The 23,689-nt window shown below is 45.6% G+C and overlaps 2 long non-coding RNA genes across 2 annotated transcripts in view; both read left to right on the plus strand.

The window, feature by feature from the left end:
* The first annotated feature begins 2,269 nt into the window (after positions 1 to 2,269).
* On the plus strand, positions 2,270 to 4,760 carry LOC110304109 (uncharacterized). The gene is made up of 3 exons (XR_002379015.3): positions 2,270 to 2,725; positions 3,537 to 3,812; positions 3,971 to 4,760. It is a non-coding gene; the product is annotated as an uncharacterized LOC110304109 (long non-coding RNA).
* Positions 4,761 to 14,089: 9,329 nt separating this feature from the next.
* LOC147006281 (uncharacterized) overlaps positions 14,090 to 23,689 on the plus strand; it is a 50,544-nt gene continuing 40,944 nt past the window's right edge. Inside the window, exon 1 of the long non-coding RNA XR_015046609.1 lies at positions 14,090 to 14,264. This is a non-coding gene — a long non-coding RNA (uncharacterized LOC147006281). The remainder of the gene's footprint in view (positions 14,265 to 23,689) is intronic.

The raw sequence follows: 23,689 nt of genomic DNA on the forward strand, positions 1-23,689 counted from the left end.
GAAACAGGCTGAGAGCAAGGTGCTGGGGAGAAGAGGGTTCAAGCTCTTTGCAAACATCTCACACCTCCCCCAGACCTTGGGTAGGTAGCATTTGAAAGATGGATGGACCTAGCTTCTCCTTTTAGATCCCAAATTTGACAATGGCCAAATCCCTTGCTTTAGGGTCATCTTTGATCAAGATCAAGTCTGCAATCTCTATCCTGGTTATACCTCTGAAGTCAAATTCTCACTGTAATATTTGTCACGGGTTACCATGCCCATTGTCTGCTACAAACAGTTACTGTTGGAATCTAGATTGGAGTGCTGCTGCCGCCGCTATTGTGGGTTTTCCTTCCAGTCTGACCCAGTCATCAGCTCTGTACAGCAGGTCATTCTCTGTTGCCGTCTGAGCCCTGCTGGCCTCATCTCCTTCACCTCAAGAACTGAAACCTGACAGCATCCTCCCCACTCACTCTCTCTTCACACACTCCCAGCTAGGAAGGGACTGCTTGGGTTTCCATAAAGCGTGTTATTTGTTCAGCCACAACGAGGCAGTGCTCAGTCCAAGCAGGGACAGGCAGGGAGCAGACAGTTGTCAGTGCTGCTGGACTGGGGAGGCAGAGAAGTGTGGTGGGGTGCTGAGGTGCCAGCCTCCAGGAACCTCAAAACTCCTTTGCTGCCCAAGTGGGAGGGAGTCTCTGGGTTTCCCCTTACTGGCCCCATTTTCTTAGAATATTTCTCACCTCCTCTCACTGTCAGCTACTGGAAAGAACCCTCAAAGGAAACTCAGGGAGACATGTCCATACCACAAATGTGGGCTCCCACTCTGCCACATTCGTTTCTTCATTTCTAAGAGCAGAAGGACTATACCCTGTAACTTCTTCCTTGACACAATGCGGCTGTGAATGTATGTACAGACTACTAAGCTCTCAGAGGAAAGATGCTATGAATATTTTAGGGGACAATACTACTATAAAACAAAAAAATCTGTTTTACACCATGGTGAAAGGTTTTCCTGTCACAAAGCCTCCCCAGCAATGTGGACTTTTTTTTTTTCTTTTCTTTTTTTTTTTTTTTTACAATTTTTATTTTATTTTTATTCAATGTGGATTTTTCTTTTAAAAACATTAAACTCAGCAAATGCTAATAGTTTCAACTTTATTTTGTTTTCAGCATGCCCTCATAGAAAGCAATTTCTCCATGTTGTGTGAAAATCAAAGGGTCATAATTGTGAAAAGCTTACACACTCTCCGGTGGGCTCATGGTGCAAAAACACATGTGCAAGTTTCCTCACTGGAGTCTCACTGCTGTTCCCTTCTGACAGCTTTCTCTGTGCCTGTTCTGATTGATCTAGGGTACCACACCCATATCACTTCTTTTTTGGGGGGAGGGGATAAAAGGAAAACTTCATTGACATCAAAGAAAAGCTGCTATGTCAAGTGCCCCAACCCCTCCACTAATGCTGAAGAAATCAAAAATTAAAAAAAAAAAAAAAGCCCTGTGACTGATGTTCTCTGGAGTATCATTAAATATAAAAACTACTATGGCAAATGTCATACAGAATGTCAACAGACAAGTGCCCAGGTCCCATGTAGCCAGGAGAAGGTGGCTCATGCTAGGTCAGAGCTTAGAGAATCTCGGTGTCAGGCCTTGTGTCACCGATGCACCCTGTGTGTTGTCACAGCCATATCATGGTGCCATGCAAATGGGTGTAAGTCCATTCACTGGGAGGACAGTGCATCTGCCCGAAAACCAGCAGAATACGACCATGCATTCTGCTTAGTCAGACACTTTTAAACACTAAGATATGATCCAACATTACGTGTGTGTGTGTGTGTGTGTGTGTGTCAGGGCCAAGTACTGGATGGCTTTAGAGTTCCTAATCAGGCTGTCCTCTTCCCTCTTTGATACCATGCCACTTCACAAAAGCAGTCAGGCCACAGTCATCTCTCTTCTCTTTTCTTTTCCTTCTTGTTATTATGATCCAATCTTCCTTTTTGATCTCACCATTTTCATCAGTTTTTGTAAAAGGCAATGAGCATAACAATACATGTTTGGTAAAAACAGTTCTTTGTTGCTATATTGAATCATTTGGATTTTTAAAAAAACAAAAAACAAAACAACAACAAAAACAACCAAAACCAAACAAGCACTCCCTCCCCCTGGAAAAAAAAAAAAGACACAACCTTCACTCTGCTTGATGCCATAGACAAGAGTCCAAAGGACATTAGCTGCTCGGTTGCACACATTGGAGGGAGAGATTGCTGCGGGCTCTGTCTCCCTAATAGACTGGCGATTTTGTAAAAGATTTTAGAGGGTTTTGTTTAACCATTTCTGCATGTGTTTTTAATGAGCTCATGATTCGCAGCAAAGGCCAGGTTGTGGGGTTTGCAGCCTTTTTTTCGGACCCGATCCCTTCCCGCTGACCTGCCGAGTGGGCACCTGTGCTCCTTGCCTGGCTCACCTATGGGAGTCAAGGTGGTGGGGCCATCTCCGGGCCTGTCTTCTTGCCAGGGATGAATCATGCAGTAGGCAGAGCGGAAGGAGTCTCTTTGTTGACAGCTTTCCATCTGGACTTTGGATACGGCTGGCCGTTCATGGAGAGCCTGGGTTAGCTGGAAAGAACTGCTCTGCTCTAGTCTGCTTCTCCATGAAGGCCCCAGGCCGAGTAAAACACCAGCGAAGGAGCTGCCCAGCATTTCAGCTGCAAAGCAGAGAAGTAGCCCTCCCAGGTCCAGGTCCCCAGGTTTGTGAATGTGCACAACTCCCGCTTCGACAAGTGGGTATTTAATAGTCAATAGGATCGTTTACAGCCTCATTCAAATAATCCGACTGGAGTACACCTGAATAAATACACCAAGCTCAGGTGACTGAGCGCTAACCCCTTGGAGTTTAATAATTAAAATAAACAGACCTATTGAGATGAATTCCAGTCTTTTCATGTATAAATGTAAGATGCTCCACACAGGTTGGTGTTTATGATTCACACAAGAATATGATGGATAGATGATACATGTTCCATAGCTACTTAAGAAAAGAAGAGATTATCTTAGCCATGGGGTAAAGTTATGTGATATCATTCAGTCTGATTCTGGGCCAGTACAGAGTTTCCCCCCCTATCTTTCTGTCTTTTTTTTTTCTTTTCTTTTCTTTTCTTTTCTTTTCTTTCTTTCTTTCCTTTTTTTTTTTTTTTTTTGTGAAAGATTACTTCTTGGCAAACTAGATATGCAAACGCCAGAATACAGTAAAACCACATTTAATTGGACCTACTTGCCAACTCCTTGAACACAGCTTGGATTATCCCACTGGAGGCTGCTTCTGTTAAAAGCTGGGGGAGGAGGAAGTGGCACATTGACAAGGCCTCAGATAATTTTTTTTTCACTCGAAGTACAATTATGCAATGAGCCAAGTTTGGAAGTATTTTACTATGTTTAATAATTATTATTAAAGATATTGTAAAACATATGCATTTGTTAAGTGGAATGTAATGGGAGTTAAAAATCATGTCATAAATTTCACTTCGGATTTATTTTTCTATTTTGTGTTTTATTTGACAGCCTTCCAACTTGAGTCTAGCCCAAAGCCTGCACTCTAATACATATCATACTTGATATTAAAGTGAGAAGGGGGTAATTTATAGGAGCTGCCTGAGAACGGCTCTCTTCTCGGGGGCCATGCTATGTGGAATCGCCACCTCTGTTCAGGTAACAAGGAATGTGAAAACCGTTCACAGTGAGATGACAGGGATAGAGGAAGCTTTTCCAGCAGCAGTGCTGAAAACCACACGTCCTGGGCATGGCTACTGTTCAAGAGAAGATGGAGCACAGAGCAGGGTACTAGCCCTTTGTGTGCGTGAATCTTGGAGGAGTGCGGGTGGGGTGGGAGGATGGGGCTGTGGAACCGAATTTCCATCCCGACCTCTCACCTGGGAAGCTGACAATGGTCCCCTTTGCACATCTAGAGCTGAAAGAAATTTGTCTTATCTGTACAGTGTCTTTTCCAAAGAGGAGAAAATGCCCCTGAAACCCCACTTCTTGACTTTGAGCAGAGGTGCCATCTCTAATGATTAGCAAGACACTCTAGGTTGTTTGTGACGAAGAACTCCACCTGCGCTGTGAAATCCCCATGATTTTTCTCACATTCCCACTCAAGCTGCCGAGCAACTGGGCCTTCTCTCTTCTACGTGCGGCTGTGTCAGTGTGATTTCTGTGCGCCATGCCACTGGGCTGTACCTTCGTGCCCCACCGCAATTAATGATGGGCTGTGGGAGGAGGCTGGCAGGTCACGGGAGGGCAAGGTCCCTGCATCCGCACCCCCACCCCCAGCGGGCTCCCTTTCTTTCCAGTGGGGGTGACATCCTTAGCTCTGCTTTTCGAGGTATCCTTTGAATGTATCCCCCAGGGCTTCTGGAATCCTCCCGCAGTTCTGCTGTCTCGTGGCGGGACTGCGGCAGCATGAGGCATGCATGTGCAAAGGCGACATGAGGACATGCGGACTTCATCCCTGAAAGCAGAGCTCCTGAGGTGTGTCCTTCCACAACCCAGCAACACCAGCCTCCAGTGCCCTGGAACTTTCTCTGGACAGACACAGCTTTGCCTCAGGCAGGACTGACCAGGACCTGAAGAGAGCTGGCTTGGGAGCTCTCTGGAAGGGTCTTTCGTCTAAAAACCGGAAACCAGAAGAATGGATGGTGATCAGAAATCTGTGCTCTTGTTTCCTGCTGACTAAGTCGGACTGTCTTGAACAAGAGACTTTATCGGTTCATCTATAAAATAAACATTTTGAGCCAGATGCCTCTGAGATTCTTTCCAGCTCTCAGTTCTTGGGTATCTTTTACCTATTTAGCTGAAACACTGATTGAACTTGAACAGGAAAATATTTTCCAATTAGTGTAGAAATGGTGACTAATACACCGGTTGGCTTCTGAGGTGCCTCTGATCAAAGGCAGGCTTGCTCTGATAAGGCTGGGCAGGGGTAGGGCTGGGGGGATTTTAATATCTAAACGCACTCACATTTACACATGTCAGCCATGTGCTAGGCATATGCTTTCATGTCTGTGGTCAAGTCCAGTGGGTTTGGGGTTAATTTTTTTTTTTTAACAGGCAAAAATCCCTAGAGATTTTAAATAAATATACTGCAAGAACATATTTCATGGTTTGTTTTATTTTGTTGACACTCTTAAGAAAGTGGATAGAGACAGAATCAGATGTGTTTTATACTTCATCATTGGCTATTTTAATGATCAAAGATCACATAGAGAATTTGCCTAGCTAAGCATACTCCCTATTAGTTCTGTATAGGATTTTTTTTTTTTTTTTTTGGTCTCAGTTTCTCCATAGAACTGTTTTTGGACAGCTCTCAGCCACCTTGCATCACAGGTTCTTGTGTATGAAAAGGCAGCTGTCAATGGAAGGTACACAAAAGACGACAGCTCCTCAGATATGGTTTGTGGGGCTTTGAGTGGCCAAAGGGATTCCTATAGGTCTAGAAGTCAGCCGCTACATAGTTAGATTATCATCTATCTAATTGTACCATACTGTTCGTGCAGATGGGCTTTAAAATTAGAGAAGAGTGATTCTCGTGTTTGTTCTCTCTCTCTCTCTCTCTCTCTCTCTCTCTCTCTCTCTCTCTCTGTGTGTGTGTGTGTGTGTGTGTGTGTGTGTGTGTGTGTGTGTGTGTGTGTAAAATACGTATGTGCATGCATGTGGATGCCAGAGATCAACTTTGGTGTTATTTCTGGGAAACAATCCACCTTGTTTTTGTGAGACAGGCTCTATAGCCCATGCTGGCTGCTCTCAAATCTAAAAGTGATTGACCTACCTCAACCTTCCAAGTTATGGTAGTAGCCACCATGCCGACTCTCATTTTCTTTTGAGGCAGGATCTCTTACTAGGAGGTAGGGCTTGCTGGTTAACCTCCCGGCTGGCTTCAGGAATCCACCTGACTGTCTCCACCTTCCCAGGGCTGGAAGATCTTTCTATCCTGCTGAATTTTTCATGTGGCCTCTGGGGAGTAAATTCAGGTGGCTCTGTAGCACACACTTCACACACCGTGCCACCTCTCCAACCAGACCACAAGAAGACTAACTTAATGAAGCATCTCACGACATACCCATATCTCTAGTGTGTTCTTAAATTCTCCCAGAATTTTCTGTGCAGAAACAATCTAGGAGAAAGAATGAGTGCAAGTTAATTTGTATGGGAGTCTAATTAAAGTATTTTGATTTTTTTTCTCTTTTCCATTCTGAAGTCATAAATGATTGAGAAATTCAAGCTTGACACAGATTAAAGTAGGGCTATGCTCTCATAAAACTCTTGGGGTTGCAAAGGATAGAAATCCAACTTAAGTTAGTTGAAGCCAATTTTTTTTTTTTTTTTGTCACAAGGCTACATGGATTCAGTGGGATCCAAAAGAGGAATATGTCTGGGCCTGGGGAGCAGCTAGACCGTGCGGCTCAGAGGCTGTCTGGATCCGCTCTCCCTCTCTTGCCTCTGCTTCTCTTTCTGCTGATTGGCATTTTCCATCCCTCAGTCCACATGGTGGATCAGGGCTGCCAACTGCTTCTGCATTTACATGTCTTCATTTTCAGACACTCAGAGGGAGACTGACTTCTTTTTTGTCAGTTGCAGTTCCCAAATCTTGGGGGAGGACTCTGATTGGTCAGCTTGAATCAGGTGCCCACCGCTCCACCAATGGCTGGGGCCAAGAGTGCGTCCCATTGTGCCAACAGGCAGACTCCTGTGGTGCCATATGCAAGTTGAGGGGCCTGCATGTTCAGGGGGCCGGGGGCAGAGGAATAGTTCCCAGGAGCCAGGGACACGGTTCCCAGAAATGAGGCCGGTGCTAGGCTGACAAAACAATAGGGGCCCATCATGTTTCTGGACTGAATTTAAAGGAAAACTATGAAAAGATATTTATTTGCAAGTGAGGATAATATGTTCTCCCTTGTGGTGTAACAGCAGTTAATTTCTAACCCACGGTCAAGCGCTAAGTGAAATAATGTATGTTTGTTAAAGCACTGTGAAAAATTAATTTTCGTGTCAACTCCCTCCCTTATCATTTCATAGTCTTGGAGCATCTCCACGTGCACGTTTCTGGTATTCTTACCTGGCTCGCTCTGCACAGCCCGTGGGTCCCAACCGCAAACATGGATCCCCCTTTACTGTATGCTGACCGGTGTGCCTTGTGAGCCCAGCAGTGGGTTGTCAGACAGTCGGAGCTGAGAACAGAGAAAGCACATTTGCTCTATTTGTTTGTAGCCTAGAAGAATGGTTCTCTGTCTACAAAAGGCTGCTCCCTGGCACAAGTGAGAAAGGTATGTTTTCCACCTAGGGAACGCAGGAACCCACGGAGAGACTAGGAGTTACTGATGTGAATTAATGTTCCATGAAGTCCTCAGAGTCCCATTGCTCACTTTCCACCAGCCAGGGTGTTAGCTACTGGACTATGAGCTTATGAATAACCCTCTCATGGCTGCCTGCCTCCTAGAAAGAGAGACCATGCCTTGGGGAGACCTGCTGTCTAGTGCCCAAGAAAAAGAGCCACACAAATTGGTTTAATGGAAGATGGTCCTTAGATGCTCTTGGTCCTGTCTTAGGATTTCTATTACTGTGAAGAGACACCGTGACCATGGCAACTCTTATAAAGGAAAGCATTTAATTGGGACTGGCTTACAGTTCAGAGGTTTAGTCAGCTATCTATCATCATGGCAGGAAACATGGCAGAAGGCAGGCAGACATGGTACAGAAAAGGTAAGTAGTAGTTCTCCATCCAGATTGGTGAACAGCGGGAAGAAAGTGTCACACTGGGCTTGGCTTGAGCATATGAGACTCCCAAAGCCCACCCTCTCAGTGACACACTTCCTCCAATAAGGACACACCTACTCCAAAAGGCCACACTTCCTAATAGTGCCACTCCCTGAGACTGTGGGGGCTATTTTCATTCAGACCACCACAGGCCCTGGGGCTAAAGATTCAAAAGGTGAACCCTGAAGGTCAACATGGAAGAGCATTGACTCTGAGCACAGCAAACCTCGAAGTCTGACTTCTGTGTTAAAACAGAATTTCACCAACTCTGTTTAAACAACATTGTCATTGAGTTGACACCGTCTAGATAGTGGAAGCATTGTCTCAGCCAAGACACAATCACCGGTGACAGAAAAGGGACTCAGACAGGTTCAGATAAGAAGAGAATTTATTAAATCATATAACCGAGGAGTCCAGGGGGCAATAGTAGTCTTCACAGTGACCAGGTAAAGGGAGGGGCCCCGAAGACTGGGATAATGGCAGAACTCTCATTTTCTCCATCTCCCTTTCCCACATTTCTTGGGTTTATTCCCATAATTCCAGCTGAAGATAACCTTTTCTTCATATGATAAGATAATCAGACATGAACAAAGACGATCCTATCTCAGCTAGTGACCTCAATGGGAAGGGAATGACACCCTCTGAATGCCTGTATTTAACTCCTAAGGGAGGAGCTAGTATCTAGGCTATCCTTGGACAGTGTGGTCCTCAGTGACCTGGGAAAGGGATCTATGCTTAGGCCAGCTGGGAAATAATGCATACGTCTTTGTTCAGGTCTTCTAGGATGGAAATAGAGCTAGAAAGGTCTGAAGGGCAGACCAGAGAAGGAGCTTCTATGAGGAAGTCACTCTGAGTTGGGAGGACAGGACAGAGGGGTGTAGTGGATAACATGGCTGTTTTGCTTTGAGACAGGTTCTCATGTACTGCAGGTTGCCCTCAAACTCTTTATATAGCTGAGGATGACCTTAAAGTTCTGATCCTCCTACTCGATTTCTCTGGTGCTGGAATCACAGGTGTGTGTCACCAGGCCAGTTTATTTAATGAAGGGCTGGAGTATTGTCTGGGTTTGTGTGTCAACTTGGTACAAATTAGAGTTATCAGGGAGGAAGGAGCCTCAATTGAGAAAATACTTCCATGATATCCACTAAGGCATTTTCTCAACTAGTGATCAATGGTGGAGGGCTCAGCCCATTGTGTGTGATGCCATCCTGGGCTGTTAGTCCTGGGTGCTATAGGAAAAAAGGCTGAGCAAGGCATGAGAGCAAGCCAGTAGGCAGCACCCCTCCATGGCCTCTCTATCAACTCCTGCCTCCAGGATCCTACCCTGATTGAGTTCCTGTCCTGACTAAAGGGTGAACAGAGATATGGAAGTATAAACCCAATAAACCCTTTCCTCCCCAACTTGTTTTTTGGTCATGGTGTTTTGTTGCAACAATAGAACCCTTACTAAGACAGCTGGCATGGTACCCAGGGCTTTGAGTGAGCCAGAGAGGTTCTCCGATGACCGAGCTTCATCCCCAGCACCTTACAGATATCTCTAGAGAAAATTTTAAAAGTTGCTACTGTACACTTGTCTCTGAACACAGAAGTCCCTATCATGACATTTACTGGGTATTGAAATAAACAAGCAAAAAAACTGTCATAAGCCCTCAAGAGTGTTCTGCAAAATAAGAAGCAAAGGCAGTGGATAGGAACACACAGCAAGTGAGGGCCTGCCTGGAGGATGTTCCAGAGACTTTTCTAAGGAAGGGATGGGAGGACAGAGATTAGCCAGCAGTGACAGAGATTAGCCAGCAGTGAGCTGGTGAAAGAGCACGCTGTAGTCAGGGATAGGTGTGTATATGTGTGTGTGTGTGTGCAAGGAACCTGGAGACCCAGACACATTGAGGCCTCATTCAGCCTAAAAAGCATGGTTGGAGCACCGTGAAGAGGGTGTTTAATTATCTCAGAACCATGAGAACAAATGTCCACAAACTTGGTGACTAAAACACATTGTCTTGTTGTGCTAGAATGCAAAATAATTACAGAAAGAAAAAAGGAAGGAAGGAAGGAAGGAAGGAAGGAAGGAAGGAAGGAAGGAAGGAGAGAGAGAGAGAGAGAGAGAGAGAGAGAGAGAGAGAGAGAGAGAGAGAGAGAGAGAGAGAGAGAGAGCTTGGTACAGCCATACTCCCTCCGGAAGCTCCATTGAGGAAACTTCCAGACTCTTCACTTCCAGTTTCCGATGTTCCTGTGGCTGCAGTTTAGCTTTCATTGTTCCTAACCAATGCCGTCTTTCCTTTTGCTTCTTCCGAGGACAACTGGCCATTGGACTCAAGGCTGTGACAGTATCCTAGAGTTTGTTATATCTGCAAAGACCCCTTTTCTAAGTAAGGAAGCACTCACAGGGTTTGGGTGCTAGGATGAAGATGTATCTTTTAGTAAGCCACCGTCTAACCCCTGACAGAGGGCTGAAGACTGAGCGTGTTCTGGGTGCTGGATGGGGTCAGCTCTTATAGAGTCTCTGGAGCAAGGGGAGTTGTTTCCATGTACATTCCAGAAGAAATCCTCGTTCTCTTGTGGAAGCAGATAGGTAGCAATGGCGCATCTACAGTGCTGGAGATCAATGCTGGGACAGAAGGTAGGGGACTGGCTAAGTTCTCATCAGAGCAAGGGGTGCACAGAAGTGTTTGGATTATAGGTCTAGTCAGTCAATGTACTTGGAGTAGTGGGGCAGTCGGGTGGCTGGCAGGGTGGGAGCACTAGAATCATACACCATTCTGACCTGAGTCTCCATACTGTCCTTCCCCAGGAGACAGCCCTGGGAGGTGGGAAGGATGTTGGCAGAATCCGGGTTCAAATCCCAGACATTCCTTCCATTTCCCAGATTCTTGATGTTCGTGATGTTTCCCAGTGCCTGAGCTGTGGTTTTCTGTTCTAAAGTAGATCTACCAATACAGACTTCACAGATCTCCTGAAAGAATTAAAGATAATATGAGCAGGGTATGTATGGGTCTAGGGTTTGGCACCTTGTGAGCATCCAGATGTACCAGCTCTTCCTCTTGCTTGGCCTCACCCCTTTCCGGCTGGTACTTCCCCTGGGCTCAGCTGTGCCTGTCAGCTTTTACTTCTCTTTGCCACTCCACCTGCGGCTTCTGTCCCCAGGGACCTGTCCTTAGAGGCACCCTCTCCACTGACCTGGAACGCTCAGTCGATGTCTTTTCCTGGTGCCTGAGAACCAGCATGGCTGCTGTAAAGACAACGATCTATGAGGTGGGTGGGCCGAGGGCCTGAACCTCGAGTGCTTGCTTAGCTGATCTCTGTGGTGGTGGTGGCTCTCTCTCTCTCTCTCTCTCTCTCTCTCTCTCTCTCTTAAATCACTCACCCAGCAAATGTTCTGAGCAATCTGGCATCACCTGGCTCGAGAAAACCCAAGCTGAACTGTCCTTTCCTCTTGGTGTGTCTTGCTCACTCTGCTTTGCAGCCCACTCCCCCTTGGCAACAGATCCCTCCTCCCCCTACACTGGGTTCATGCCCCTGCCGTATAGTTCTTAACTACCTGACTTTCCCCCATAGCCTCACAAATACCCTAACCCATAGTATGAGTGGTGACTGATGCCGAATCTAGAAGAAGCCTGGTACCAGTTTCTTTTGCCTCGATTTGATGGCTCAGAAATTCAGATTGGAATGACCAAAGAGGGTCACACGTTTGAAAGCCACAAAGTGGGATTTAAACTTAGTCAAATCTCTGGCTCAGGTAAGGGATGAGAAGTGACTGACCTACAGTCACACAACTGGGTTGTAGTGTGGATTTGAGATTTGGTTTTGGGTTTTGTTGTTGTTTTGTTTTGTTTCCTAATGTGCTTCCTGCCTCTTGATGCTACTCAGAGTGGTAAAGGAGATGGCTGTGCCCCACATCGTCCATGGATCAGGGATTCACTGAGGCCACTGAGACTATCCTGTGTTTGATGGAGAAAACTACCATCAATTATTCTGACTATGCATATGCCCTGGAGTAACCAAAGCTTGTCTGTGTCTTTTAACAGGAGCTAGACTCCCATCTAGACAAATCCTGGCCAGCAAACTCAGCCTTACTGCATCTCCTTTTTGTGTTTAGGACTCAGTTTACATTTAATTGATGTTCAACACATTGTGAGCTGGTGTGTGTGTGTGGGGGGGTGTTGCTTGCTTTCTATGGCGATGTAGATTTGAGGTTCACGGGGCAGGTTCCAATCTGAGAAAGAATCAGCCTCTTCCTCGCTGGAGTCTTTCTGGTCTGTGTATCACACTCTGTGTATTTCCCACTGACTTGGTTGTTCTCAGAAGCACAAACTTAACACAGGTCTCAAGGAGGTGGGTTTAGGAAGGTCTGGTGGTGGGGCTCAAACATCATCCATGTAGTCTCCCAATCTCTGGGAGGCCGCTCACAGGCCTAGCTTTTGTAGCAGAACCCTTCCATCCCTCCATCCCCCTTTCTTGGAATTGAGGGGGAGGTGAGAAGGGGCTTGGCTCCATGCCTGGCACACAGCGATCCTCCAGGAAGGTGCCAGCTATTACTACAGCTACTGTTGGTATTACTGTCACAGCTTCCACACCTTCCACACCACCCACAGGCTGCTTCCTGCCAGCATCCCGACCTGGAGGGAAGGGAGAGAGGTGGAAGATAGGAACCATAGAGTGTGGAGGTCAGTGCTTTCCCAGGCTTGGCCTGGAGAGACATCCTGCTGCCCTTGCCAGCCTCCCGTGCTCCCTCTGTATGGTCATTCCTAAATGCCATGGCATCCACTGCCAGTAACACACGTGTCTGTTCTCGTTCCCATTGAGACCACTGAGACCTATTGTGAATTGGGCATTTGATAGCGGCTCTCACATTCTTACGTCAACTGCAGGAAGCTGTGTCTCCCACGAACTGTGATACAGAAGAATCAAGAGTCCAAGGGTGAAGTAGTGTGCCCAAGGTCACGACAGGGTGATGGGCTGAGCCCCGCCTATCTCCAAAGCTGGCACTGCAGCTGCCTGCTTAGAAACCCCTGCTGGCTGTCACCAGCCACAGTTACCAACACTTGGTCATTGTTAGGGGAGGCAGGTGATTTTCCCTTTGCAACTCTTAGATTCTGGGCTTTCCAATTACTCTCCAAAGGATCCTGCTACATTTGTGTAAGTGAAATAGCGTTGGTGGTCACTAACGGTGCACTGGCTATTTGTCATCTCATCTATACCTTGTGCAACCTTTTTCTTCCTCTCTGTTTTTCCTTCCCCCTCCCCTTCCCCTCTCTTTCTCTCTCATTTCCCTCCATTTATTTTGTTTATCTATCTATCTATCTATCTATCTATCTATCTATCTATCTATCTATCTATCTATCTGAGATGGGATGTTGCTACGTAGCTCTGGCTGGCCTAGAACTTGTGGCTTTCTCCTGCTTCTGATTTTATAATCCAGCCCCATTTCCTGTCCTCTTTCTGCTTCCTGACTGCCTAGGAAAGACAGCCAGGCAGCTTTCTGCTCATGCTGCCATCCTTTGTCCACCATATTGGAATGTATTCCCTTGTACTGTGAGCCTGAATATGGCCATCCTTCCTCAGGACAGTTTATCATAGCACCAGGAAGGGACAGGGAGGGCTCATGTACAGAAAAGTTTGCTTTAGCGGCCCATGTCTACACTGGATTCCGTGAGATCTTTACGAGTGAGACTTAGTAGGAAGAAGTTAGAGACTTAGTAGGAAGAAGTTAGGTCGGTGTGGATGTGACCTTGAAGGGGATCATGAGACCCTAGCTCCTTTCCTGGTTCTCAAATTGTTTCATAGTTACTTGCTGTACCCAGCATTCCCTTTTTGGTGTGCTGCCCCACCACAGACCCTGGGGGCAATGGAACCATAGACTGGAGATTCCAAAACTGTGAGCCACAACAAACAAACTCAAACAAACAAACAAACAACAACAAACCCCCTTCTCTCGCAGAAGCTGCTTACCCCAGGGTTCTTGTTGCAGGGACAGAAATTGGAAAGAGACTCCCCCTTTCTGTGTGTGTCCCCCTTTCTGCATTTCATGGCCTGCACAGCCCTGACCTCTTTCTTGTGCGTGACTTTGTTCCACCTTCAAGTGCAGAGGTGTGTCCTGATCACGTGGGCTCTGGAGGTTACTAGCCTGGAGTCTGGTAAACACTGAGCATTCCCTGGTTTGCTGAAGGAACGGGTGGGTGGATGAGTCATTTTGTAAAGAAGGAAGTCCATCCTTGCGAGACGGCTTGGGACTCCACCTAACTGAGTTTTCCAGTGGGGGCTGTTCATTCTTAGTCCTTCACTGGTGGCAGCCAACAGAAAGGCAGGAAGGATGCACATCTGGCTGGGGAAGCAGAGATCAGCTGGGGCGGTGGGAAACCTTAAGACAAGTGACCAGAGGATTTCTGCCTGAGCTAGCTATGATGAGTCACCAGGCACCCAAACTAGAGAAGAGCTGTCCACGGCAATCCAGGAGGATATATATATGTCTGACGACGGTGTCAGGTAACAGCGGTGGAGTTCTCACCATATTCTTTTGGAATACGTTGCTGCTTAGAGAGCACTCACTTCACAGTCATAATCTTCAGGGAGGGAGGGGGACAATGTACCTTTCTGCTTGCTTCTCCAAGGGCTATTATAAGGACTAAATGCTAACCAATTGTGTAAAAATGCTTTGTAAACCATACGTTGCACTTTGAGATTGTAGGTTATTGTTACTATTATCACCATTTTAGATCCATTCCTCTTCATTCCCTTCCATTCCCCCACCCCTGTGTTTTTCTTATAGACTCTGCATCCCCGCCCCCAACTCAGCTTCCCCGACATTGCTCCTCAAGTCTACGTGATCGTTAGCTCTAGTCACCAGTGTGATCAAAATGATCTGTACCATATGTATCTGCCTATTCTTCAGATCCTGGGTATACTGGTCAGCTTTCTGCTGATAACAACACACCAGAGGTTCCTTAAAAAGGGGAGGTGGTTTCCTTGAGCTCTTGGGTTTTGAGGCTTTTGTCTATTATCAGCTGGGCTCATTACCTTTGGGGAAGTAAGCCTGTTCTTCACCGCAGGAGGAGGAAAGAGGTCTCTTCAAACCCTATCTCCAGCCAGGCCCCACCTCTTAAAACTCCCACTACTCAGTGATGCTCTCGTGAATGCTCTCCTCAATGGCGCCTAGGTTGCTTTTCTATGTGTAGTATGATGATAATTATCCTGTCCAGCCTGCCTAAGGAGGTGCAGTCACCTTCAGCAGAATACAGCCTGAATTACCCAGCCCTGAGAGCTGATGTTTCCTCCTCTCAGTCCTGAGGAGACAGGGTCCACAGAAAGCATTTACTGATAAGTTTTGGCTGAAGAAACACAAAAGGACAGTTCTAGGAAGATGTAGTTACACCACCCTCTGCGGGGGAGATGGGTGGACGGTTGTTGCAAAGAGGATTGTTGTAATGACAGCATATGGGATCACTCATGTAGCAATGGGTCATAAAACACTAAGGAGAGGATTCCAAGACCTGTGCTCACAGGCTCCTCCCTCTTTCATCTGCCAGAGATGCCAGATCCTGGTAATCCATCGAACATTGTGTCACAGCCCCTAGCTCTAGGCTCATGGCCTCAATATTCAGTACCTCCCTCGAAACGAAACGGTGTCCTTTCTCCTGGTGCAGTCAGTTTTACTTAAATGAAGCAAACAAAATCAAACAAACAAAAAATACCCTCAATCCCATCAATCTATGCTTCTGTCTACTTCTTCCTTTTCACAGTTCAGCATCTTGATGGGCCTGGATCCATACTGTCTCCAGGTCCTCAGGTCTATCCTTGCCCATCTTCATCTCTATCCCTGTATTTATCCCTGTATCATCTATGTATTTATCTATCCATATATCATCTATCTATCTTTCTATCATCTATTTATCTACATATCATCTGTCTATCTATCTATCTATCTATCTATCTATCTATCTATCTATCTATCATTTCATCTCTTAATGAGTCATGTTATCTGCACTTCTAAATCCCACAGGCATATTTTACATCTTCCTCTTATGACAATGACACTTTTCTTCTCAATATGTGTTGATGGGTGAGCCCTTGGGGTACATGTGACACCACAGTCCCTATGTGCAATCTTCCTGTAGCTGTGCCTCCTCATTTTCCCTATGCTCTGGGCTGCATTCCTAAAACGACAGATTTGAGCCCTAAATCCTGCTACCTAACAATACCAACTTGTTTGGAAATAGGAGCTTTGCAAATATAACCCAGTTATGGGGGTCACAGCATGTTAGGGAAGATCTTAGTCCAATGTCTCTAAGAAGAGGGACTTTGGGAGGATGTGGTGATGAAGGCAGAAGCTAGTTGGGTGCCTACTGGACAAGGAATGCCAGCAGTGGCCAGAAGCCACCAGAAACTAGACAGAGTCAAAGGAAGGTCCTGTCCGGAGTGTTTAGGGAAGGCACAGCCCTGGTCACATGTTCATTTCAGATGTCTTCCCTCTGTGACTATGGGAGAACAATAGATGTCTATTGTGTAAGCCCCTAAGTTTGTAGCAATTTGTTAAAGCAGCCTTGGATATATTCTCCCAGGAGCAGCTGGCATTGGATATGGATTTTCATACTACTGTTGATTTGTGAAGGATTTATTTTGAGTTACAGCATCAGAGAGCTCAGTTTCTAGACAGTGGTAAGAGGTCGCATCACAGAGCAGACCTGCTCATTTCATGGTGTTCAGGAACCAGAGATAAAGAGTTAGAGAGAAAGGAGCCAAGGGAGGGCCTTAGGGCATGCCCGAGTAACCTATCTCCTCCAACTGACCCTCCCCAATTTCCTAGCACCTCATGATATACTGCCATTTAATAGGGCCAAGGCTTTAGCACTTGAGCCTGTAGGGGAATTTCACAGTCATCAGCTGCACCCAGCTCTAGACTCTAATGTTCTGCACAGCTTCCTCACTAGGTGGCCTCCACCTACTCTTCAGTGGTAGGTCCTCTCACTTGTAAAATCCCATCTTATTCCTACCCACACCTTCCCCTAGGGAAGGCTTCTGTATGAGAAGATGCCACCATCCCTCCCTTTCTGCCCCACTCCCCCACTCCTAGGTCAGCCTCTTTTGTAAGCTGCTGTCCTCTGTTCCAGAACATTCTCTGGCGGCAGGAGTAGATTGGGGTCAGGCCCGAATGCTGTAGAGTTGATGCAGCAAGGAGAGCTCTGTTCTGACAGTGGAGTTGGGGGACATATGATCCAGCTTCTTGCTCTTCCTATGGCCTTAACCATCTCCTGGAGGTTCCAGTAGACCAGTCTGTGGTGGACTCCCTGATGACTCTTTCTCATAGAATGTAAGATTCAGCTGCTCATGTGCATTGGCCATTTGCTGGTACACACTCTTGTGTGATTATTGACTGTTTGCAGTGTTAGAACAGGGATCAGCAAACAACAACTTTCTAGCCAACGTCAGCCATGACTGGTTTTCTCCATGTTGTTTATGGCCCCTTGGCAAGAGCAGCAGAGTTGAATAGTTTCAACAAAGGCCTTGAGGCTTACAGAGCTAAAATAGTTACTATCTGGCCTTTTACAGAAAAAGCTTATTGGCCCCAGTCTTGGCTGGAAGCTTGTGCTAGTTAGCTTCTGCTACGTAAGAAACAGACCCCAGGACTTAATTGTTTAGAGTAAATGCAAGTTTTTTTGAGTTTACATTCTATAAGTTTGATTTATTTTAAGATCTAGGCCTACTCAGCCAGTTTCTGTTTCCAATCTGTCTGTGGTCAACCAGTAGATAACTGGCAGTGATCTTTTTCTTTTTCCTTTATTTCTTGTTCTTCCTTTTTTACTTTTTTTTTTTTTTTGAGACAGGGTCTCTCTATGTAGCCCTGGTTGTCCTGGAACTTCCTGTGTAGTCCAGGCTGTCATTAAAATCACAGAGATCTGACTGCCTCTGCCTTCAGAGGGCTGGCATCAAAGGCATGTGTCACCATGCCTGGCAGTGATCTTAATTAAAATAGCCTTGCACACATTCTTTTGAAGTTGATGGCTATTGGTCAATGAAACAGTGGCAATCAGACCATGGGGCTAGCTTGGCTTTCTCAAATGGCTTGGTGAGCACGCAGACAGGACAACATGCAGCGTGCTTCAAGTCTGTGTACATTGCATTGCCCAGAGTCAGAGTGGTGGCTGAGTTCACGGTCAAGTGGGAAGGCATTGGCTGGGAACTCAGGGATGTGGATACAGGGAGAAGAGTTGTGGCCCACTTTCCTAGTTTAGAGAGAGCGTAGAACCTATGTATGGAGAACGCAGAAGAGTGGTGCCAGGCCCAGGAGCATTGGATCCCCCTGCAGCTGGACTTACAGGAGGTTGTAAGCTATCCGGTGTGAGTGCTGAGAGCTGAAGCCAGATCCTCTGCAAGAATAATCTTTCAAGGGTTTAGTCATTTCTCCAGCCCCCATATTTTAAAAAGGATTTACTTTATTATTTTTATTTATGTATGTGTGTGTGTGGGGGGGGTACATATGAGTACAGGTGCTTGCAGAGGCCAGAAAAAGACATCAGATTCCCTGGAGTCAGTACAGGAGGTTGTAAACTGCCAGTGTAGGTTCTAGGAAACAAGTGGGGACCTGCTTTTAACTGCTGTGTTATCATCTCTCCAGCCTCAAACTATATCTCTAATTGCTTGAATGTAAGTATCTTTGCTGAGCCTTTGCTATACAACTTGGCCGACCTTAACAACTTCACATGCAATATCTAATGCTTGTTGTGTGTTGCATATTTCACATACATGCATAGGGTTAGGGTTAGGGTTAGGGTTAGGGTTAGGGTTAGGGTTAGGGTTAGGGTTAGGGTTAGGGTTAGGGTTAGGGTTTGGAACAGAAAGACCCCTCAAATACCCATGCCATAAAGGCTAGGTCCCCACTATAATACTATTGGGAGATGGTGGGATTTCTGAGAAGTGGGGCCTACTAGGCAGTTACAGGTCATTAAGAATGTGTCCTAAAGGAGGTTATGGAACAATTATTTCTTTCTCTTCGTCTTTTGTGTCCTAGTTATGAGGTGTGATAACTTATGACAAGCCCCTAAGCAAGGAAGCTAACCCCCAAACTACAGACTGAATCCCAAAACACTGTGAGTCAAAATAAACCTTCTGTTTTTCAAAATGGGTTCATTTTAGATATTTGTTATACTAATAAAAAGCAAGCAGATTATTTACAGTAGAAACTATCAATAAAATGGAGGGTAACTCCCCCTCTTGATAGACAGGGTGAAGGTCAGAACTGAAATTAACCTGTTGAACTCCGAAGCCCGGGAGTTATAGTTTGTGTTTTACTAAAGCCTTTCTGGTTTCCTAGTTTAGTGTGTCATCCTTTATTTTGTCATCAAAACTTTGAAAGTAGAGCACCACATCCCCTGTTCCTGCTAGCTTCTTCTGCTCGTCCTTGGGGACCCAGAGGTCCTGTTAACACCTCATAATAAATCCCCCACCCCAGCACCAGCCAGAGCTTTTGGCTTCCACGGTTAGCTTGTGTGACAGTCAACAACCCCACACTTAAAGTCACCGGCTGATCGAGCAGCAAAGTTGGGGGCCAGCTTTGTGCTCCAGAGGGCGATAAATCCAGCCCCACATGAGCTATGGAGAAGTGCAGAAACCATTGTGTTATCTTATCACCTGGGCCATTCAGGTCTTGCATGAAGAAATCCCTGGATCAGAGTCAAAATCGACTCCAGCCAACATGTCTTCTAAATAACCATTGTTTATTCAGAGTTTGATAATTAATCAACTCCGCAAACATTTATTTAGCGCTTACAGTATTCCAGGCGTTGCGCTAGTCACAATGGGGGAACGTAAGTGAACAAGAGTCCCTGTTGTCAGGATGCCCAGCTAACCAGATAATTAATTATTTGACAATGTATTGAATATGCTGGTGGAGACATGCCCACAGAGTACACAGCAAGGGCAACGAGGCTGGGTGTGGTGACACACACCTGTAATCCTAGCACATAGGATGTAGGAGGTGAAGACAGGAGGACTAAGAAGCCAAGGTCATCCTTAGCTACACAACAAGTTCAAGGGTAGCGTGGGATACGTGACACCCTGCCTCAGTCTCTCTCTGCCCCTTGCCAAAAGTGCAATGACCTCAACTTGCGAGGATCCTAGAGGGGACAAGAAGTCTCTTGATGAAACTTTTGGAGTCCAGTTCTGACTCAAAAAAAAAAATCAAGCTTCTAGAATAGTACAATTAATTGAGTGATCAAATTCACGGACTGAGGGGAACACAGATAGACTGCTATTTCTGATACATGGTAGTGACTCAGTCTTTAGAATAGAAAATTTCTTGAAGTTTTAATTTACTTGTTTTCAAAAATGGGCTAAGAGGATATCCATTATAAAAACTTCTGTGAGGATCAGCTAACTAATAGACATACGCGTGAATTATGCTTGGCACAACTTTGGGCACATAGTAAGTGTCTCACGCTTGACAGGTGGTTGCTATAGGGTGAGGCTAGAGTGGTACCAGCAGGTACATCTCCAGCAACTCTCCCTACTGGTTCACTCACTGACAGGTACTTGCTGAGTGTCTGCCATATGTCAGACTATGGGGAGCACAAATGACAAGCGGCAACAAAGGCTTCGGTTCTGTGTAGAGAAGACACACAGATGGACTGTCCTGCTCCTGTTCCTATAGGAACGGGCCCGGGATGCTCCTGTATGCTCCATGAGAAATGTCCCGACTCATGGTCAGTGGTCCCTCCTGGATCACTGGGTGTCCTTCTCGTTGTTCTCTACCTTATTTTTGAGGTGGGTTTCTCGCTGAATCTAGAGCTCTCTGGTGGAGCTAGGCTTGCTGGACAATTGGGACCTGTCTATCTCTGCCCCTCCAGCCATGTGTTCTAGGCCTCTACAGTCACCCTAACCCTAACCCCCCAAATTCATTCTGGAAGCTCAACTAGAAGGCAAAGAAGTTAGAGATTTAAAAGACTCTTTGGGGGGCTGGTGTGAAGGCTCAGTGGTTAAGAACATTCTCTGTGCTTCCAGCAGACCCAAGTTTGGTTCCCAGCTGCTACATGGCAGCTCACAGTCATCTCTAACTCCATTTCCAAGGGATCCAAGAACCCTCTTCCAGCTTCTATAGATACTGCAGGCAAAACACTCATACACATCAAATAAAAGTAAATAAATCTTAAAACAAAATAATAAAGACTTCAAAGTTGGCCAAGATGGCATACACCTTTAATCTCGGCACTCAGGAGGTAGAGGCAGGAGGACCTCTGTGAGTTCAAGTTCCAGGCCAGCCAGAGCTATGTAGTAGTGAGAACTGAACTGCCAAAAAAAAAAAAAAAAAAAAAAAAAAAAAAAAAAAAAAAAAGAAAAGAAAGAAAGAAAGAAAGAAAAAAGGATGAGAAAAGGAAAAGACTCTTTAAGGAAGAATAAGAAAGCGCCTGAGGAGAGCCAGCCTGGAGTAGGTATCTCCAGAGGGGATTGATGGGTGGGAAGTAGTAGGCCCCTAGGAGGCCACCCATCTCTCTGCAGCCCAGAGCTGCTATTTGCAGCCCCCTAGCTGCCCCCTGCATCTCTGTGTAAGACACACTTCTTGTTAACATTTTCACAGAGCCTTCTGACTATATGCTCACATTGTCTAAAACTCCATCCATTTACTTATTAATTATAGCAAACTAGTTTTGGTCATGGGAAATTAGAAGCTAATTTTTCAATAAGCCTTGTCTCCCAGGATAGTTCATAAAATAAAAGAGGAAAATACCTGGCCAATCTAATTTATTATCACAATCAAATAATGCTAACTGACTATCTGTGGGATAATCTTAAATCAGGGGATGCTGCTAGTTTAATTTGTCTCCAGTTTTGGGGTTATGGGTCACTTTAGAGTCAGAGCATACTTCTTTAATGCAGTCTGCCCTGAAATAAGGCATATGGAACTGTCAAACACTTGGGGGAGATTGGTTCTCTTCTCTGGGTCTTGAAGTTCTCATATATGAGTGGATAAAATAAAGCTGGTTTTGTGGAACTGCTACCGGGATTAAATGAACCCTAACACTAACTCTAACATTTGAATGCACTGCAAAGATCCTGGGCAGTAGTGGTGTACACCTTTAATCCCAGCACTGGGGAGGTGGAGGCGGACTGGTCTCTGAGTTTGAGATCTATAGGGTGAGTTAGTTCCAGGACAGGTTCAGGACAGCCAGGACTACACAGAGAAAGCCTGTCTGGAAAACTAGATAGATAGATAGATAGATAGATAGATAGATAGATAGATAGATAGATAGATAGATACATAGATACATAGATGATATAGATGGATGGATGGATGGATGGATGGATGGATGGATGGATGGATGGATGGATGGATAGATAGATAGATAGATAGATAGATAGATAGATAGATAGATAGATAGATAGATAGATAGACAGACAGAGAAAATAAAATAAAGCCAAGATGTTTTAGCTGCTTAACATAGACTAGGAACATAAGTGAGTCCTTAGCACTGCTTGAAGTATATTTATCATTTAATTTTTGTAAAGCCCTACAGAGCAAAGCCTTTACTACAGTTTTACAGGTAAGAAGGCACCAGGACCTTTACTAATTTAATCAAAGTTCTCAATATTAATAAGTAGTACAATAAACTTTCAAATTCTGCCATCTGGCTTGTTATCATTGGTGCTATTCGGAGATACTCTGGAAGGTTTAGGAGATGCGGCTTAGATAGAGGAAGTGGCTCACTGGTCAGACTCCTTGAAGTGAGGGCCTAGTCCCTTCCTGTCTCCCTCTCTGCTTCCTGGTGAAGAATCTCCTCTACCACTCACTTGTGATACCCTGATGTTTTACCCAAGAGAATAGGACCAAGCAACCAGGGCCTGATCCTCTAAAACCATGGATCCAAATTAAGTTTTTCCTATTTCAATTGTTTCTGTCTGATACCTGGTTACAAAGAGAAGAAAGGCTAATCTGGGGCTAGGAAGACAGCCCAGCAGTTAAGAGTATGTATCTCAACACTGCCTAACTCACTGTTTAAGCATGCTTGGTGCTCAGGAATCAAAAATACAGCCTCAACAGACCTTTAAACTCTCTTAAAGATACATGGTTATTTACCTGTGTATCAGTCCTTCACAGTTGATAGCATCTGAGCTTAGAATAATTGTGTGTGTGTGTGTGTGTGTGTGTGTGTGTGTGTGTGAGTGTGTGTGTGTGCATGTTTATATGGAAGTGAGAGTGAAGGAAGGACTGGGCAAAAAAAAAAAGTCAGATCAAGATTTCACGGCTAGCATAAGGCGGCTCAGAGTCTAAGGATACAATCCTCGTGCAGCTTTGTTGAGAACACTTTCTCTAACAAGTGCTTTGTCAGTGATAGACTAAACTCCACTTGGACAGCCCTGGTCTGATAACTCAAGCCTGTGCACACTCTTTTCGGGAAATACTGGTAGGTAACAAAGAAACAACGTCGGAACAGTTGGTGAGCTAATATCTGAAATGCAACTCAGATGAAGTCATCCGGAGACTCTGCCAAGTTTCAATTGCTCCCAGCATCTTAAGCACCACACGCCAAGCCCTCCCCTCTACCTCACTCAGCGCACACCTTCACCTCCCAGCCACTGTGCTCCAGACCCAGTCTTTGAGTCTCCTTCTCCTCGAGTGCCCTGCTCAGTGTTCCTGTGGGTGACTGAAGATCCCCACCTTCCCTCCCTGTTGCTTACAGTGGCTCAGCCTCCTCATGGTTGAGCCTTTGCATAGTCCTGCCTTTCTGATGCTTTGATTTTCCTGACTGCAGTTCTAAGCACTGTGATCTCCCACTGAGACATGTCCAGAGGATCTCCATTGTGTCTTGGCTTACATATGCCTTTACCTTCAGCTCAGGAGGCTGTTATTGGATTTCACTGAACAATTTGGGTTCTATTCTCTTTGCCCCTCCCGTATTTGACCTCCACACTCTGCATTCTCA

This window comes from Mus caroli, unplaced genomic scaffold (genome assembly GCF_978045245.1).
Source record: "Mus caroli unplaced genomic scaffold, Mus_caroli_1 scaffold_1, whole genome shotgun sequence".
Taxonomy (NCBI): Eukaryota; Metazoa; Chordata; class Mammalia; order Rodentia; family Muridae; genus Mus; species Mus caroli.